Source organism: Cynoglossus semilaevis, chromosome 1, assembly GCF_000523025.1.
Source record: "Cynoglossus semilaevis isolate Cse_v1.0 chromosome 1, Cse_v1.0, whole genome shotgun sequence".
Taxonomy (NCBI): domain Eukaryota; kingdom Metazoa; phylum Chordata; class Actinopteri; order Pleuronectiformes; family Cynoglossidae; genus Cynoglossus; species Cynoglossus semilaevis.
In genome coordinates, this window is record NC_024307.1 from 29,954,903 (window position 1) to 29,975,428 (window position 20,526).

At 37.9% G+C, this 20,526-nt stretch overlaps 2 protein-coding genes across 3 annotated transcripts in view; one reads left to right on the top strand and one right to left on the bottom strand.

Annotated features, from left to right (window-relative positions):
- LOC103390683 (5,6-dihydroxyindole-2-carboxylic acid oxidase) overlaps positions 1–17,877 on the bottom strand; it is a 230,759-nt gene extending 212,882 nt beyond the window's left edge. For both annotated transcript variants that reach the window (XM_025052334.1, XM_025065559.1), the window contains exon 1: positions 14,635–17,877. The gene's annotated coding sequence lies outside the window, so the exon portion shown is untranslated. The remainder of the gene's footprint in view (positions 1–14,634) is intronic.
- The window catches only part of LOC103390678 (receptor-type tyrosine-protein phosphatase delta), a 259,293-nt gene that overhangs the window by 124,772 nt on the left and 113,995 nt on the right, over positions 1–20,526 (top strand). Inside the window, exon 8 of the mRNA XM_025052801.1 lies at positions 13,782–13,829. The gene's annotated coding sequence lies outside the window, so the exon portion shown is untranslated. The remainder of the gene's footprint in view (positions 1–13,781; positions 13,830–20,526) is intronic.

A 20,526-nucleotide genomic window follows, 5' to 3' on the forward strand; every position in this document is an offset into this window, starting at 1 on the left:
TCCCCCTGTCGTTCTCCAGCGGGGCTTCCCACTACTGTGCCATATTCAAGGCAGTCAGGTGAAATGAGCAATTCCCATTCAGGGACGTGAGCACTGCACAGACTCGCCCCCGTGAAATGGCTGCTCACTTTGGCAGATCAATGCACTCTCTCCCTCGTGCACTGCCACTGTGATACCCAGGAAGAAGGCGAAAGGGGGAGGATGGGAGTGGGTAGACAGGAAGGCAAGGAGGGAGAGACGAGCTGGTTTTTGCACGTGTGTTTGTTTGTGTATGCGTGTGCACTGTGCAGAGGGGCTCGGATGTTAGCAAGGCATTTAATAATATTTGCTGTGGCTGCGCTGAGCGAGTGCTGTTGGGGGAAATGGGAGTTATGCTTTGCATAAACTCTAAAGACATGTGATATTGCTATTGCTTCCATGGGAGGCAGAAAAAGAAAAAAAAATGTCTATCCAGGTCACACCGGATATGAGAAAAATTCTGCCAGTGAACTGGAAACATTGCTAATATGAATGATATTAATGGCAGTCATATGGAAAGGCTCAGTTGTGACAAAATTAACCCTGCAGTTATTTTTTTCTCTTATTACAGATAGTAGATAGAAAAGGTCTGAACAGCCATTCAGGGAGTTGTACACAGAATTCTGAGTAAATGCAATTTTCTATCCAGTATCTCACCTTTTCAAAGTGTTTGTGTTCTGATTGACCAGTTTGGACAGTTTGCTGCAAACTAAAAAAAGAACACCTTCAGCTGTGCTAGATTCGGCTCTTTGTTTGTTAAAGGTTATATATAGGATATTCAGCGCCACCAGCAGAATCTCAGCTGCTAAACAAACACTTGGTCGGTCACAGTGACCGCCTCCCATTTGTCTGCTCAGCAAGGTGTTTACTGTGCAGTCTGTGGGTATGAGGAACATTGTTGAAAGGAGACTTAAATCACACCACTGATTAAAGTTATCCTGTTTCCAGGAAACAAAAATGCTCCTCTTATCATATTCTGGGTGCCTGGAACTCTTTGTGAATACTGTTACTTCAAGTGTTGACTTTTCAAAGCGCAGTACGTACAGTTGGCATGTGTGGCACCTAGTTAGCATAGCTTGCCCTAAAGTGAGCGTCAACTGCAGTGCTTAAGGAGGTAACAGTGTGTTTGTGTTTTCGTGCCTGTCACCGTTTCCCTTCCAATAAAAGTGTGAGCGGGAAACGAGCGGATTTACAACAACAGTAAAGTTTTCTCAGAGGAAGGTTATGGTCTCAATGCCAGTTTCACATCTTCTTCAGTAGAACACAGTGTCAACTGTCAACATTACTGTCCCATTAGAGGGAAATGCTACAGCAAGACACATGTGACACCGCATCTGACAGCTACATCAGTCAGTAGATGTCTAGTTGGTCTGTTAACTCCAGTTCCCAACAGCTGGAGTTATGGCCTCACCAGACTTCCGACAGACAAAAGGTGACATCAGTCCAGTATATCACGACAAAGAACCGACTATCTATTTCCTAAATGAGCCCCATTGAAATATTGAAAGTATTTAATGGATTAATCATTTACTGCTCTCTGACCTCATTTCAAGACTCTGAATCATCTTTGGCTGCAGATTCCATGCACCATCCAATGCACTTTGCTGATTGGTTACATCATAGCTTTCTGCCAAGTGATTCACAGCTAAATCTGTTATTCAAAATCTCACCAATATGTTTACCATTTGCCTGATTACCTCCTGTTGAATGCCCCTCAGGCTCTCCACCTAATCATGCCACAGTTATTGCTGTGTCATGGTGTACAACTACTGTATGTCACTATTATAATAGTTTTTGCAGCTAAGTCAACTTTGTTACCAGTAAACAATATGAATGTTGTAAATACTCATAGAAAAAAATAAAAAGGAACAGGTAGCTGACTTAAACTATGACTTTATTTACAGTATTTTAAAAAGTTCCCAGAGAAACCTTATTTACTTAAATAGAAAACGTCACACCTTTACCAACAAGTAGGTTGTGTATTAAAATAACAATGACGGCAAAAATCCCGAATGGCTAATGTTAACATTGTATTTTCAAAAAAAAAAAAATGTTTTGGAAAAAAAAATGTAATAGTCAAGATGATTTAACTTTTATTGCGCCTGTTCAACGAGCTCCCTTACTATGGGGCTCTACGGCTACAAACCCTGCTCTTATTAAATATTTATTTATCCATTTTATGGCTTCTAAATACGTCGTATATCATCCCTGTACTGTTGTGTTGAACTCACTTCGACCGGTTTGTGCTCAGTGTGGCAGAGCTCATCAGCTGTCAAGACAGTAATCAACAATGTTTACTAGTAATAGCAACGGCTGCCACATCGCAGGTTGTGAAATGTCAAAGTGTCCATTTTCCTCAAGCTAGTCTCCAGCAGTGCTGACGGCTACGGCTGTAAACAATAAGAAAATAGAGGCGAGGCAGCAGCAAGAAGCTTTCTCCATTTCATGCATTACCGTCAGAGTGAGCTGGGGAAGTAGAGTGTCAAACCAAGAAAAATAGGGGTGCTTGAGGAGCAAAGACAGCAAAAAGAAAAAAAAAGGATTCCAAATGAAATCTATTTGACAGACACATAATGATAGCTCTTAAACAAACCTGAGAGAGTGAAAGAAGGAGAGCCTGAGAGAGAGGACAAAGGCACTGATGGACAGAGGGAGGACATTAGACAGAGAGACAGAGAGGGAGAGAGAGAGAGAGAAGGAGAGACACCTGCTGTTGCATCACCAGCTTTAATAATAGTGTTGACATTCAAATAGAAAGCTCTGACAATAGGAGCTGGCTGAGGCAGCACCTGATATGCAAATAGGAAGAGGCCATCAGGAAATATTAGCTAACGTCAGGACTTTCCATATTGCTCACAGTGGAAAACACTTGACCCCTGGCACACCACAAGTGCTTACTGTATGTACCGATGACTGTACGTCTGCAAGCAAGCCCCATCCTTAGTATGTATGTTATACTGCTGTGCATTTACAAATAATGAAACTAATTCTGCCACTGGTGTGTACTGTGTGTAAGTGATTGCAGTTAGGACTTTTTATTTTTCTAACTCCAGTTTCTGTAAGACTGCAGATGTCAGCAAATCCCCATTGATGTAGCGGTCAATACCCATTATGGCAAAAGCAATAGTCAATACAGCGCTCTGACATTATCAGCCGTAGATGTGTTTGCCTTTCAAACGGCTTTCCATTTTCGTTTTCTTTTTTTCTTTTTTTTTTTTTTTGAAGCCTTACACAGCCAAATCTGATGTGTAACACCACACAGAGGCTCTTAGTTTCTCTATGTGAGATGACAAAGTAAAACAAATAGACCTGAAGAGAGGAGTATTTGTCTGAAGAACACAAGCAGTTTATTGTCTTTATTATTATGGCTATTTGAGAGACAAGATTGATTGAGCTGTGCAGGGAGCTGAGGCTCAGTAAATTACTTTAATATAATTATCTGAACAGACGTTGGCATATTCAGCACTAAAGCAGATCCTCAGGTGTTTGTTGTAATATTACAGAACAGTTCAAACACTAAGCTTTGCTCCTGTCTTTGGCCCTGATGTTAGAATTATCTCTAACTGTTGACATTGCTGACACACCTTAATCAACTATCAATGAGGATAATGTGACACTGAACTGATGGGGAAGAATTGGTTTGCTGGATCAGCTGTCATCGTTGTATGTATGTAGGTGTATGGGTATTTAAATAAAGTATAAAGCTTTATTCTGATACTGATATTGGTATCAGGATGTAACTAATTCAGACTTAAAAAAAATAAACAGCATAACAACAAAAACACATGGAGTACCATAAAAGAAAATTAGCCATGCAAACATTTAGTTAAGTCATGTTCTCTTTTACTAGGAAGAAAATGCATTTGCATTTGTAACTTCCCCCCCAAAAATCCCAAGACTTCAGTAAAAAATGGGAGTGCAAAGAAATCCTTCAATAAAAAACTGCTCAAATCTTTGTTTTATAATTATATATTATTTTGAAATATAGTTGTTACTACTATTTCTCTCCACCAAAGTGGAGTCTGACTAGAAGAACAGAGATTGAAAGGAGCAGCTTGCATGACTTTTTACTGAGACATCTCCACTTCATTTGGAACATGAGACAGCTCCCAGTATCCCTGGCATGTGTGCTGATGGACCTTCCAGACCCTTTCTCTCCAGCATTGAGAGGTAGGCTAAATAACATGAAGGTGGAGACTGTGAAATACAATTCTAAATGCCTATAACTGCAACACTATCAGGGCGTCCTGAATCTGTACCTTCCTCACTCTGTTGCTCTCATTTGTATCCACACCTGTGTCATTCACAGCTTTACGTCTTAACCTAATTTCATGGTCTACAGGTTTGGATGGATGGCTCTGCCTGAACTTTTACACTGATGGGAGGAGTGAGGGTAACATGAGTGTGTACCCGTGTGCATCTGTGGGTCTGTCCTCTTACAGCAGTGGAGAGCAGATGGGAAGAGAAAAAGACAGAGGGTGAAAACAGGGAGGATGCAGTGCAACAAAAGCAGGGGAACTGCAGTCACTAGCAGACATTAACATGTTGACCTTGTGCTTTTCTGTTAACAAAAACACATTAAGCCCATCTGACTAGCTAACAGTGAGCTATGGCTTCCGTGCCTTTCATCGAGCACGATGAAAGGTGAAACCATTTGCGTTAATGTGTTTGAATTGCAGTGGAAGTGTATTTAAAAGTCAAACTAAAATGGTACTTTTCAGAATTTAGTCGCATCAAATGTTTTAATCTCATCACAGAAAGGGAAGGAAAAAGAGGAACATGTCATGTGACCTTTAATTATACCCTCCCAAAAATGACATGTCCTAATTAAGTGTAGAGTGATTTCAATTAATGTTCAAACATATTTCCCAGCTCCTCACCATGTTTATTTTTCACAGTAATCTTACGTAACAAATATTCAAACCAAGTGTCAGCATTTTTCTTTCAGTCAGCCAGACTATCTTGTAACGGCTTATTTAGCCAAAGTAGGCATGACACCAATTACACTTGAGGAAAATCGATTCCAACAAAGCACTCTGCCGGGACCAACAATAAAATGATCAAAGTGACGGGATGTTTTGCGAACGACAAGCAGCAAAATTAGCCCGTACTTTGAAGTTAGTTTGAAATTCAGTCTGGTCAAAGTCTATCATTTTACTGAAGCTATTAAAAGCAGTGTCTGCTGTGACAGTACAGCTGCAAACAACAACCTTACATAAGATTTCTTTTTTTTTTTTACAATAAATAACAGCAATTTATTCTCCTTGTCTGTCTTTTTGTGTACTTAAATGATTGGAATTAAACTCCTTCTATGGACAATTTTGAACTGAGGTTATTACTAGTACACTGGTAAGTGGGACAGCAGTTTTGTAACTCTAAGTTATAAAAACATTAGATAAAAATAGTGATTAATCGGATTAATCCTTATTAATCAAGATAAATTAACATTCTAAATTATCTCCAAAAATACATTTATTGAAAAGCAGCAGGTAAGACAGGTGTTGTCCTAATTATGTCATTGTTAATATTAAACTGACCAAAAAAATATGCAGTCTGTGGATTTTACTTATTAGTGCAGTGCCTACCAGTCTGAAAAAAAAATCTGAATTGAATATGATACATTTGACAGTCAAAAAAATAAATAACATGTAACCTTATGATAATGTTTTTTTATTGGTCCAGATATATATTCAGTATTACTTCATTTTTCCATCACATTCAACTGGAGGCGTTTAGTTATGAAGGTTGTCTTAGTTGTATCTGGTTTCTTCAGTGTAATAGTGAGTACAGTATCATCAGATATATTGAAATCATTATGGATATGCTAATAATCCTTTCGCCTATTCAGAATCCCACAATGGTTTAATGTTCTAATGACAATAGCACCATTATGAAAGTTATAATAAGTACATGTAATTACTGATTATAATAATTTGAGCTTGTGTCATAATAGTCCATTGTACTGAACTCCAGCAAAGATATTGAGTGTTTTTATGGCTGACAAACAATGGCTTTAACTCATAAAAAGACATGTGTGAAGTAGAGATTATTCTTCAACACTTCATTTTTAAGGCTTCCTGCTGCCAGTCTTCATTTGAAACTCCAGACAGCAGTCTGTTGAAGATAGATCCCTCATATGTCAGAACCTCACAGTCCATTTCCTGAGTCCGCAGTGACTGTCAGGCTCCGTGGACCATGAAAGCCGAGTATCTGATACCCGAAATTACCTCATCGTAGCATGCCACAAACTTCTACAATGACATTTCACAACGTTTGGTGCAAAATACGGACACTCAGGAGACTCAACAGCACTTTTCAGTTGTTTCATGAAGAACAACTACAAAGTTACTTAGCATTTTTTGGAGTAAGAAAAGTATTTTTTGCAAAATGTTGGGGAAATAGGTGTAAAAAAATACAATTTGATTCATTTAAAACTGATATCGAGCACTGTAAATGGGTTAAAGAATATATTTATATATGTATTTATTATTGAATTATTTATTTAAACTATAATATTTTAAAAGATACTCTGGCAGCCATCAAACACAGAAACAAAACCACCTTATATATCTGTGGGAATATGTGTAATATCAGTACTTAGTCTCATGAACAGTCCCCTGTCTTAACAGATATATATCAGGCAAGAGTGGGGAAGAATCCCAAATCTCCCTGGTACAATTACTGAATTACACTGCAGTCACTTAGCCTGCTTATACACAGTGTGATATTAATTACTATTTGTAAACAATGCACTTTGCAGAGATTATTGCATGCACTCGGCGTCCTCCATTTGTGTCTGGTAATTCTCACAAGTGATTAAGTGGTGAAGCTAGGACAGCTGTTCAAGATGAGTTCATTGGCATGTTTAATTAATTGCACTTGAGATAATTATTCAATCATTACTTTGATTAATTTTCTGCATCCTAGATAATGCATCAAACGTCTGCTTCATGTCAATAGCTTTGAAAATACCTTGTAGAATGACATTAAACATTTTGGGATCAGGCATTGGTCTTTCATTGTATTTTGTGTAGAAAAATAAAGAGCCATTGTCATTTAAACAAGGTGAAAATATATCTCTATTACTAGAAATAAACAACAACGCTGACTTGACAAGCTGCTTTAACTTTTCACTGCTCGTCTCAACGTTTTGTGTCCTTTCAGGTCACACTGTTACACTTCAACCCCTCTTATATGCAGCGTAGTGGCAACATCCAACTGAAGGAAAGCCAGGCAAATCATTTGTGAGAGATCTTGTCAAACAGATTAATTCCCAACTTGTGCCTCGGGGTTCTGGACCGTTTTTCTGTCATGCTGCTTTGCCAGCCTCACTCTTGATAATACCCCAAAGATAAAATTAATTGTGCAGGGAGATGTGGGATAGGGAGTTTCTAAAAAGGACCTTGAGCAACACATAACACTCTTCTTTCCCTTTTTCTTGGTCTGCATGTAAAAACACATATTAAAGAAATTGAATTCTGTTCCTTCAGGAGACAATTCATGGTGTCAAAATATCATGAGGCACAGTGGTCTTAATGAACAGAGACTGTATGATTCAAAGACAACAAAATTAAAGGGCATTAAAGTTTTGCATCATGATTAATCTTAAATTTTGGACATTGTATGGATTTATTTTATATATATATATATATATATATAAGATATATTTTGTTTTATATGTGAATTATTATTATTATTAAACATGATGCTAATGCTGGAATTGGTCAGTTTAAATTTTTGGATTCTCAAACTTTTGCTCTGACCTTGAGCCTTGATTACAGGTGGTCTGTCTTACCTTAAGGTCTGAACAGCAACCATACTGTATATTAAAAGTCATTAAAACGGTTCTGTCTCACTTAATTTCTCCTTAGGTTTTCTTTCAGTCCAACTAAATGTCATGCAGACATGGTATGTCTTCCAAACACCTACAGCAGCATGACTGAAGAACAAAGCTTTTTTGTATCAATAACCCTATCTAACTCGTCACACTCTTAAGTAAACCAGACCTTTCCCACAACCTTTTGCCATCTAAAACACCCTTTGACATTAGCAGAAAATGGCTAATTCCTGCAGTGACAGTGTGAAAGAACACAGTGTCTTCTCTCCTTTATCATCAATGGCATTTGAAAGCCACCAAAAGACCAACTTAGCCAAGGAATATCACACAGAGGGAAAAACAAGCAGGAGAGCAGGTACGCTTTTTTTTCTGTCTTCAGTCTCTTGGCACCAGCATTGCCACCTCTCACCTCCTCTGGCAGATGGTGCAAATGAGCCTTTATATTCTGTTTCCAGACAACAATGATAGGCCACCAAAGTGCAGTGAAAGAAGATACGTGTGTGTGGGAAGGAAGGCTGCAGCCAAAGTGTTTCTTTTTAGTATTTATTGTCAAAACACATCAACGAATGCGCGAACGGTGAATCATGTGGCAATACAGATAGTCCTCAAATCATTGTATTGTGTGTTGTCATCTTCTCTGCTATATCATGCAAACAAGTGTGGTTTCGCAGCCCATACAACGAGGTTTGTGTTGTCAAGATTTGCGATGCTGTCTGAATAAGATCAATGAACTGTTTGTTGGTACAGAATGCACTCTCAGTCCTCTCTGCAACGATTCTCAATGCAGTTGTGGAGCTGTCCAAGAATCTGTCGACACTTACAGCAAATCAGTCGGTGTAAATACTTTACATGCCTGTCTCTGGATCTGCATACTGATTCCATTTACGTGAGTGCTTTTCACACTCAATATTCATGCACAAACGACCCCACAGTCCCTGGACTGTTCACATCGAACGGTTTTGAACTGAAGCAGCCATTGCTGTGACATCATCAGCACAGCTGGCATTGTCACAGTGGTGTCCCCTATTGGGCCCAGATGATTTTGTCAACAGAGCTTAAACTGTGGTGCTGCCTTTGTGTCACTCAGGAGCCCAGACCTGAAAAGTACCAAGGATGACAGCCAGGGAGTGTGAGCTCAAGGTAGGCAGGAGAGTAGAATCTATCGACAGGGCACAGGGGAGCAATTACGAAGGAAGCTCAAGGGCTTGCTCAGAGGAACCTTGTGCTTGTTTAAGACTATTAAAAATACAGTGCGTACTACTGTTGAAGGCTAAGACTCTATTCTTTATAACCAGTCTTGAAAGTAAGCGTAAGATCTACTGGTGGCAGATTTATCACACCAACTGTTAATGTCAAACTTTTACACTTGGCTTTCCCTCTCAGCAGAATCTTGTCAGCACTCTTAGGTTAATCTGTGAACCAATGATGTAGTGACATGATTAACAAATCCACTTTTTGCCAGCCTTTTTCAATCTGCAGCATTTGTATTTTTAAGCCTATTAAAATCACGGAGAAATAAATTCAATAGCTACCATTGACACTGGGCACATCACTCCCCATAAAATACCTGCAAATGATCAAGGCAGGCAGATAATGGCTTGGCAGGCGCCTCAGCTTGCTGCCCTGTGACAGACATTTCCAATTAAAAAGGGTAAATAACTTGAGATTCATCTATTTCAACCCTGTCCAGAGATTTATCCACCCATCGTCTCCTTAAATCTGTTCATCCCTAATATGGCAATATCACAAGCCTGTACATCCTAGAAAAAGAAAAATGACACACACTGCAATTCCGATGTCCTTGTATTACATTTTAAATCTCCTTACCCTGACTGAGTATTCATGAGGTACCAAAATATTGGAGATTGTTAGTGATGCTATTACACCAACATTATTAGAAGAGTTGCTGAAGTGTTGAATTTGGATAAACAGAAAAAAGAAAAGAAAAAAAAACTGTTTTGATTGTACTTTACTCAGTTAAATTTGTCCACAGATGCAGGATCTAGTAAACATTGTAAGGCCTCTGACTCTACTGTTTGCTTAACCCAGACAAATGGTCAAATCTAACATTTAATTATTCACGTAAACCTTTATTTAACAGGCTGAAACATACCGGTGCAAAAGCCAGTGAGATAATTGAAAAGGTTGGTAAAACGCAGAAACCAACCAACTGTCTTGTTACAGGGCAAACATAGTCACATGAGCAGGGTACCACTTTAGGAAATCTAAATAAATGAGCCCTAATGCAGTTAAATGGTTTATGTTTATCACTAGAGAGTTACTGTATATTGGACCTCAAAGCTTTGTTTATGTTAAACTCATAAGGAGGCCTTTGTCCTTCCCTCATGTTTCATTACGCGTCAGTGGATGTATACCTCAAAGACTACCACTGGAAAATCGTGGGGGCGGAGGAGCACAGTATAGTTTAGTATCTCACAACAAGAACAGCAAGAAGAAAGCAACAACAGAACAACGGATAATTTTACTGTAACGAGAAACTGACTTCAGAAAGGAAATGATTCTGAACCCTCCACTGTCCACTGTGGATGTATTGCTATGCAAAATGCAAAACATGCATGGGTGTATGTGGGCAGTCACATTTGAATGACTGAGATTTTAGGTACTAATCTAATCTACTACTTCATTCATTTTAAAATAAAACACACTCAGATCTTTACCGTTTCTAGGTACTCAAAAGCTGGCCACAACCACAACCCAATTTTGGTACAGCTGGTTGCTCTGACTGGATCTGTTGGTGTGATAAATGGGCTGCCTTTGGCCAAACACAAGCCCATGTGCTAATAACTATATGCCAAGCTCACACTCTCACATGCCTTCACCCCAAACATCTCACCATTTCAGGGATTGAATTTCACAATATTATTCATTATTCAGCTTCTCTAAGCCTGACTTGATTGGCTCAAGTGGCTACGTCTTTTGGGTTAACATCAGTAACATTTACAGAGGCTCATCGTGATATTAGGGAACATCTTTGGAGAAACGTGTCTCTTTTTGTAAATACAGTGACATAATTCATTAAGGTGATAAATGGCTGTGCAATTTCCTGGGACATGGGCATCACTTTTCATCCAACCACATTTTAGCTGTCCTGCCTTTAGGCCTTTCCGGGTGAAAGCCAAACATTTAAATACGTGTCTCCAAGTGCTGAGGCAAGCAAGTCCTCTTTCCAAATAGATCCTCTTTTCAGCAGTTGAAGCTCCAAGGACCCATTTTTTACTGTTATCATCAAACCATTAAAATCACCCCATTCTCAGCCACTTGGTGTTATGTGCCAAGATAGATTGACCAGATAAAAAAAAAAAGTTTGGGCAAAGTTATGGACTGACAACAAAAAAAAGGGTCATTGTTGGCCATGAAAGCTTAATAGGTCACATAATTAGACAGAAAATACAAAATCAAATCTGACAGCTCACTCTGTCGTGAATTCCATCTTGTCAGCCACCAATGCAAATCACTAGGTGCAATTTTAGTTCATAAAGGAGGGAATCAATACAATATGATTTAGCTAATGTGTCACTGTCAAAGCACAGGACTTGAGATCATTCTGCCGTATTAAAAATTTTAATTGCATCTTCCGCGGCGTCTGAAAACCACTGATAGCATCACACCTTGAACTCACATTAACACACATTCAGGAGTATGAGGGAAATTAAACCTTTCAGGCAGATTTTAAATAGTTCTGACACGTCTGCGGATTTTGTACATGCCTTTCTGATGGGGGAAATAAAGAAGCAATGAAATGTAAGTAAGAATGACTGAGAGGTAAAATACCATGAACACATTTCACATGTTGAGTAATTGGTTTCAATGCAATACATACAGTATGTGCTTAAAGTATAGTCTTTAAATGATAACTTTTGCAGTATTCTGTTTATTTTACTTTCAGAACCAATAAGTGTCACTTTAGAGTTTTAAGAAGGGGTCGATATTTATTATTGTTATTTCAAATGAAAAATCTTCCTAAAAGTCTGTTGAGGTTAGTGGGAGAATGAGGGCAAATACATTTTGTTTTATTTTAACTTGATTTTATGAAATAGGAATAGAACATTTGTATGAATTTGGTTTTAAGTTAAGTTGTGAAGCAATAACTGTGAACATGTCAGCATGGGGAGGAGGGCGGTCCTATTGGTCCTATCTACAAGTGATGCACTGACAAACAAAAAGAACCTGTGAGTTAATGGAAATTACTTTTGCATTTTGCTTTTTTAAAAAAGCATGCTGCACATATATTCAAGATGTTTGAATCACATACTGAGTATTTGTAGGCCTTCGTGTTTGAGCTTATCTTAGCAGCGGGGGGCACTGGGTGAGTTCACAACTGCAGTGTGATTTGAGAATCACTCATACATAATGCACTGAGGGCTTTCAGATACATGAAAAGAGAACCCACAGTATATTCCTGTTTGCCTTGTTGATATTCTGGACCTGAATCTACTGCACTCAGCATCTAAATCAATCACCTAAATACACACAGAGGGATATTTCTGTTCTTCAGTTTTAAATGGCTGTTGGCCTGGCGTGTGTGTGTGTGTGTTTAGGTGTGCCAGCCTTTGTATTTGCATGATCATTAAGATATTGATCATTCTAATTTAAGGAGCAGTGATTTGATGGGCTGTCAGAGCTTTAAAACTCTGCCTATAAACACAGATTGACAAAAAGATTATGTGATCCTCCTGCACCTATTAATAAAGAATGTGCAGTACAGTGCACGCTGCCTATTAATCAGCAACTCGGGTAAAACAATGTTGGCTTCTCAGTTTACACATTGCTCAGATTCTCAGTGCTGTGAGTCACGCAGTCAAAAGTCTGTGAAATATTATTTCTGTATCGGTGAAAACAAATGCCTCTTTGTAAGCACGGGTGTATTTTCTTCATAATATATCTGTCTGTGTTTGCACATACCCCCGAGCTGTGGGTGTGTGTGCGAGCATCATCCGACTGCCAGTTGTTTTTGGCAAGCACCCTCCTCACCCGTGCACACGACATGAATAGCTGAGAGGGCGAATGTGTCCCACCTCAGGATGGGTCAGACGATGAGTGGGTCCAGATTTTCTTTGGAAGTGTACGGGACTAAATCACACAGAGAATTTCAACAGTGTGGCTTATGAAGCGTTTCGCCTCGAGGCTCTGATTTCCATGGTCTCTGGTGTTTTAACAATGAGGCTGCACTTGACAGTCCAACCAAGAAGAAGCGCTTGAGTGGCCCTTGAGTTCAGATATATATATATATATATTAGTTAAAAGCTATACATCAGACCTATCTGGAATTTAAATGTGTGGAAAAGTATTTAAATGTGATGCAACTTTCATTGGTATTGTGTACAGAACATCTGTTGTATTCTCTTACCTACAATGTTTTTAAAAATTCTCATTTGAAATATTGTTCAAAACACAAACACAGATATCACAGTTACTAATTTTAGCCTTTAGAGAAATGTTTTTTATTTATTTTATTTCATTTCAATCAATTCATTTTATTTACTAGTTATAATAATAATAATACTAATTTTATTTTTCATTCCAATTATATTTTATTGACAGTACTGCATTATCAAAGTACCAACATGTCTATACATTTAATAGACACATTTAATGAGGTACGTTTAGGTACTGCACTGACCTTTGAGCAACTGCAGATTAATTCATAAACAGGTGGTTTCAAACGTATTTGAATTCTTTTTAGTTGTCAGTGACTGTGTTTGTACAGACTCTCCACAGCACCTAAGCAATCTGGGCCACTGTTTCCCAACTAACTTTGTCAATTTTCCAGTGGGAGACCCAAGTCCTTGTTTCATTAGGGGAGTTCCTCATTGATCAATCACTGTCAGGGGAGCTGCTCTGTAATTGCAACATGGCCTAATCATGATTGACATCTCATCTCTCTCCCTCCCCCACTCTGTCACAGGTCTCAGGGGAGAGAATGTTCCTTGACTTTCACACCTTCGACCTCAAGGTAGGTTAATGTTTGTTTTTTGTTTTTTTTTTGTCAGTCTTTATCCGTGCACTTTATGGCCTATAATTGATATATTAAACTGATATTTAATCCCTGTAGAGGTGATAAGATAAAACACTTTAAGATGATCATTTTTGCACTTCCTGTAGCTTAAATACTTTAACTTTAATAAAAACTCATTTTGATGAATTGTTAAATAACATTTGCCAAAGAACTATACAACACTGACTTAGGGGATACAAAGCTTTATAAATTGCACTCTTTATCCCAGCAACCCATAGGCATGAGCATTTTGTTAAGAGTACACTAAGATGAATTTCCAGTTGTACAACAACACTCTCCCAGCATTCATCATTTCTGCCACATTCACAATAGGAACTGAGTGATATTTAGGGTAGGATAGAACTCTTTTAAATTTACAACAGTGTGAATAAAACAAGATAAAAGTAATGAAAACAGGAAGCTAACAGCCCCCGTCTTCACTGTGGAATATGCATCAGTTCTTTTGCAAAATGATGCACAGTGTATAAAAAGATGTTTTGTTTCCTCAATCACAAAAATAAGTGACGCGATCTGTTCTGATGGTTAGATCAAACAGTGGTTTCCCCCTTTGGTGTAAATGTAGTTTATTAGCTTACAGCACGACTTTATGATTTATAGCTGACCCGACCCACTGTGGTCCACTACGACTCGTATATAAATTTGAATTTATATTCATGTATAGTTCACGGTGAAGTGAAGTCCTGTATCTCCGTGATGTGAGTCTGTTATTAATGCACTTGTCAAGCTGCTCATGTTTACTCACCGCTGATGAGATGCTGAGTTGTATTGGATCATCTTTCCTCATCACAGCCAAGCATCATGAGCTGTTGTCCTCATCTCAAAAGGTCATGTTTTACAGTTGGCTGAGTACAAGCTGGTTTTGTCTAGAAGTGACAAAAATGAACAAACGAGCACTCGATGTGATTAGGCTTGCAGCATTACGTTTTAACATCGCCAATAATTCACAATGATCGGTGATTTTCATGAAGATGCACAAAAAATAGAATTTAACTAGTGATTATATGAATTTAATGTAATGCATTTCATATGTTATGTAGAATAATCAGAAGAATAAGCATTGTTTTTCAAATTCAAAAATTATGTCATGACTATAAAAATGATGTATTGTGCACTTTTATTTTAGCTGTACTGCTATACAAACCAAAGTACAATAAACCTCTGCTGTGATCAACTGTATGTATAGTATTAAAATGATAATTCAGACCTGTGGCTCGCCAGTGTTACAGAGATTTGGCTGCAATATTTACAAATATCTAAGTTGCCTGGAATTTATTAGATAATTAAAATGGCTGTGTGAGAGTTCAGTACTTCTGCCCGGTTCATGTTAGAGTTTCAGCTGAGTTGGGCCGCCCCCAAATGCTCTCATTGGTTGAGTAGCATGATGATACCTTTCACAAGTTTTTTTAAACCACGTGATCCATGTTTTCTGTTGTTAATTGTTAAAAAAACCAGTGAACAACAGATATCTAGTTACTCATACAACTACTGCTACTAATATTACTACTACTTATACTACTACTACGGCTACTACTACTACAAAAACAACAACAAAATAATTATTGTCACATTGGCCTGCCTTAACTTAAAAACATTTAAATGTTAAAACAATGCAATAGTCAAATGTAAGGAGCCTAATATCATGTCACACTAAGGTAGAAATCTTTAGAGATGAAATCTGAAACAAAGACAGCATGATGTAATCCGTGATAAACCATGATATTAAACCACAGTCTTTCAAGCGTTCCAAAAACGTTGTGATTTTGTAAAATGATTTGCATATCTCATCTCTGCTTTTTTTGCCACAAATTTCACATTAATTTCCCACCTGCAAGAAGTATATGAATTATGCCTTTTAGTCTTTCTTGTTTCCTTTTTTCTCCATGTTTTTCATCATTTTCATTTTTGTCATGCACTTAGCAGCTCATGTAGGGTTTAACACCAATGTACCATATGTAGGACATGACACAATCTGTCATCTCTGGGAGAGGCCATGCATGGACACAATTGGAAATATACCCTCCCGTTATGCTAATACTTGATTCAGCCCCGTATTTCATGCAAATGCCTTTCATCTTATATTTTGAAATGTCAGTGATATGACAGCTGTAGCAAAGGCATCCATAATATGTTGACTGGTGTGGGTGTGTATGTGGGGGGCGCTCTCGGTCTATGCAAAAAAAAAAAAAAAAAAATTCAACATAGGGAGGCTGAAGATAATTAATTAATGTGCTTTTTGTTTAATAAACATTAATAGAATAACAATAATAAATGATCTTCACCTCACAATTGTGCAATAATTGTCAATTGTAATTGCTGTGTTCCATCTAAAGTTAAAGCCAGGTATTTTTAACATTCCTCTGAGATTTTTTAGGAACCTTAATATTGACTAAAGTTGGAGTTGTGTTTGTCTCTAAAAAGGGTTTACCACCACCTTTAAGGAAGGAGAGTTTTAAATTTAAAATGCAATCAGCACAATCACCACAAGCAATCAGTTCCTCTCCATTTCACCTGATCGAGCCCCCAACAAAAACGAGCTGGCTAAATGGAACATCTTATCAGGGCCGGGATTAAGCCTTAACTTTGATTAACATCTGTAGTTGGAGTTTAGAATGTCAAAGTTCAGGTAAAAAACACAGATTTGTAAAGAAACAGGTGTGATTGTGTAGCTAGAAATCCACATTTACAATCTGTAGGTTTATGTTCAGAAATCTCGAGAGAAAAGTGTCTAGGGATTTTCAACGTGTCACAGCAGTCTGGCAGTAAAATGATTCTTTTCTTGTAGTGCAGATCAACAGCGATTCTGTCATTTCTGACCACTGAATCATTCTTGTTTTTTTTGTGCACCATTTAACTGAACACGAATTCAATTATGTAGTTTCTATTCTTTGTTGGAGCTTTGTACTAATTACAAGAAGTGCTACTTTTTGTCCTTGCCTAATTGTTTTTACGTACAGGAGTGCTAATACAAAGTGTGGCAAAGAAATGATTAACTTCAAGAAAACTTCAGTTCACTCCTCAGACAAAAGTACTGTGTTGGCAGTTTGTCATTTCGTCAAAGGTCTTTCAAAATTCACACACACAAAAAAATGAACGCTGACTGCACAACAATGAACGTTTCTGAAAATCCAATGTGTCTACAGCTGAGCTCATTTGAGGCCAGGGCAGAGCAGGCACACAGAGGCCTTGCACAGACACAATAAACTGTTGCCCTGTTCACAGAGGCGTGGAGAGGTGACAACACCGACTACATCCTCAGACACATCTGTGCCCATGTCCCTAAAATGATATTTCTCTTGCACTGGAAACAGGTCAGCCATGAACTCCTGACTCTTTCCACCTCCTTTAACACACAAGCAACTGGAATGGTTGTTGTTTTACCCATTTGAAGATGGTGTATGTTGTTTTGCTGTGATTGTAAAAAACAAAACAAAAAAGTTATGGACAAGTTTGATTTTATTTTCCCTCAAAAGTTAAAATTCCAAAAGCAGCTCAGTGACAGATTGTTAAGGCGTCATTATGCCAACTTGGCCCACATCTAAATACTGCCAACTCGGCCCCTCGTTTAGACACTGAATCATTTAGATTGCACCGCTGTGATTGCTTAATTAAATGCCCGGCTGTGTAATGACTTTGCTTGAAAGGGAATTAAATGTCTAAATGGTGTAGAATCCATGTTGAGCTGCACAGAAATCAATGGGACATAGTGCTGGAACCCAAGGTGTTTCCCAACTTGTTTAAGGTGAATGTTTTGTATTGATGCTGTCCCTCAGTCAGAGAGTCAGGAGCTCATTCCTCATAGTCCACGGCATTGATTGTTGGCATACAAATACTGTGCTTACTTTGAGCTTTCAGGAGAGCAGACCGAGGGCAGCTGTACTGTCGTACTGTCGCTGTCTCTCAGTATATACTGAGAGAACGAGTTAATCTGTGTAAACCTACATCAATGCCTACTGCAATCACAAAAAAAGTTTGTACGCTGTAAAAAAAAGCCCTAAATATAAAACTGTTTTGGTTCAATGATCATTATTAATTAACTATTGTAGTTTTCAAAGTTGATTTCTCTGTCAGCCAATATATAATATATATATTATAAAGAAACCATAAAAAATAGAATGAGACTATATTGTTTATATCCATATAATCCCTGTGTAATGTGGAATATGTAGCTTTGCTATGGGAGATTATATAGAAGAGTTAGCAAAAAACCTTTTCTCATGTTATAAATCTCAATACTTGATTTGTTTTAGTTACAATATTTAATTTTTTTTCTTTACACATTTGTATTATCTTTCATGTGAAACACTAAACATTGAAAATCACATTTTGTTATATTACATTACGTAGGTCAAAATTGAAGCAATTTTAGACTAAAAAGATACAATAAGTGACAAACAAATCAAGATTAATAATTGTCAGCTTATACGACTACATTTCTTGCTTTTGGTGAATGCTCCATTTACACCCCCGCTTTGCCAATGAAACCTGCAATGAATTAAATATTTTCTGAATCATCATTGAGTTTAAAGTTTATTTCCAAATGTCTGATGTGAATTGCAGGTCTTACTAACACAGTTGAAACTGTCGGTGAAAAGTTTCATTTCCTTCTCTTTTAAGTTTTACTGTAATTGCATTTTTAAGAGTTCTACCAACATTTTTGGAATTGCTGTTAGTATTGAATTTGATAATTAAATGCCAGGGAAACACAGCTGCCGTGTTTTCTCTATAAAGTTAATAATTCCATCATTTGACTGTAAAAACCTCTAGGGCAATATTGAAGCCAACTGCAAACAAAAAGACTCCTTTCAGAGAAATGTTTCCGACTAATCTCACACACATTTAATTAAACCAAAGACCTCCCCAAATCGCTAAAGCTGGGATGGATGTTTGGCTCTGAAAATGACAACAGGATATCAAACTGCCTCTGGCCTGAGACACTGTAATCCCCCCATGTTTACTCCGAAACATGAATGTCTGATTTGGATCACTCAAACAATGTCGGCATGTCTGCGTTTGTAAACCTGCAGCATTTAAGTCACAAAATTAAGTTGACCCTGTCAGAGAGCTTAAGGACATGTATATCAGAGCGCACGCCTGTTATACCTTCATCTGCTTTGGTCCCGGCTCTCACTGTATAATAAGTTTCCACTTTAGCAAGTCCAGTGGGTCTAATAAGGGTTTTATCTGTCTCCGATTTTTGATAATAATACCTCCTCAAATGCGAGCCAATGGCTCGCTCTCGTCTTTCCTGAACATTTACATTAGCCTAACAATGTCTCCAAAAGAAATCTTATCAAATTCAAATTAAAGGCAAAGGCAAACTGAATAGCCAGAAGGATACCATTACCTGTCACTCAAGGAACGTGTAATTTGGTTCAGCTGCAGAGAACACAGATCTACTTATTAAACCACTGACGTCATCGTCTCCATGCACACAAATTAGTGCTTTCATAATCCTGCGACAAAAATGAGCAAATTTGCAGCATAGGATTTCTTTTTATTTGCAGAACGCTGCAGGATGTGAAACTAAATCTAAGTGACACGATTTAGGATTTGCTTTTTCTTGCCTCCATGTAATCTTTACCAGGGGTTGTAACGTTTTTACACCGGATCCAGTCGGTACATACAAATCACTCTACTTAAATCATCTATATCTAAAAATTCATTAGTCGGTGGTAAAATAAAGAATGTGAAATTAACATTAATTCAATTGTGAAAAATAATCATTAAAATTTTAACACATTTTAATGCATAGGCAGAATGACAGGCACTTGCGTCCAATAAAGTCACCGTTTACTCATCGTTGCTCTGGTACACTGTAAATTTACATTTTGAAATTTGCACTCACTATAGAAGATTTTTTGTTTCAAGCAACACCTCTAAATTGCAATAATACTTCAACACTCAGCATGTATTTGTAGAGGTTTCAACTTCAGGTCAGATGCACAGCTTGTGTGCAACTGCTCCCTGATCAAACTGAAAAGTCAAATGAGAAAAAAAAAAAAGTGGAAAAGTTTTTTTATGAAGACTCCTAATCCAAAGCCACACATGTAGCTTGTGTTTAGTTATCTTGTTTTCGTGTTAGGCTTTCTTTTGCGGAAAAATCTCAAGGTAACTCTGGTATCTAAAGCAAAAGTGCAAAGGTTTCACAATTCTTATCATCCCTTGTGGCATCCATTGTCAGGTTGTATAAGGAGTGGGAAAATAAATATTAAATGGAAAATATAGCTCAGGGAGATAGAAAATAAATTACTTCAGTGTGGCAAGGAGGGGGAGATTGTGAGATTTATCAAGTGGAGATGGAAATGTCTGCTAAGTCTGAAAAATTAAAGAGAAATCAAATGCCTTCAGAGAACACAGAAAGTGACATGCAAATGTGTGTACTGCACACGAGCGCCCGCACCCTCGTCTCTGCATGCTTGTGTTGTTAACTATTGTTGAAGATGTTGCTGCCTTGACATGTCTTGACACGTGTCTTCCTATGAGGATTTTACTGAAGCAAAGATAAGGGTCTTGATGCATGTTTCAATTCCTTCCCAGGTCAACCAAACCAGTGTCAACCTGGGCCAGTTAGACTGAACTGAATCAGCCCCAGTCTTATAACCAGGTTCCATCTCGAGCTGATTGGTTTTAAGTC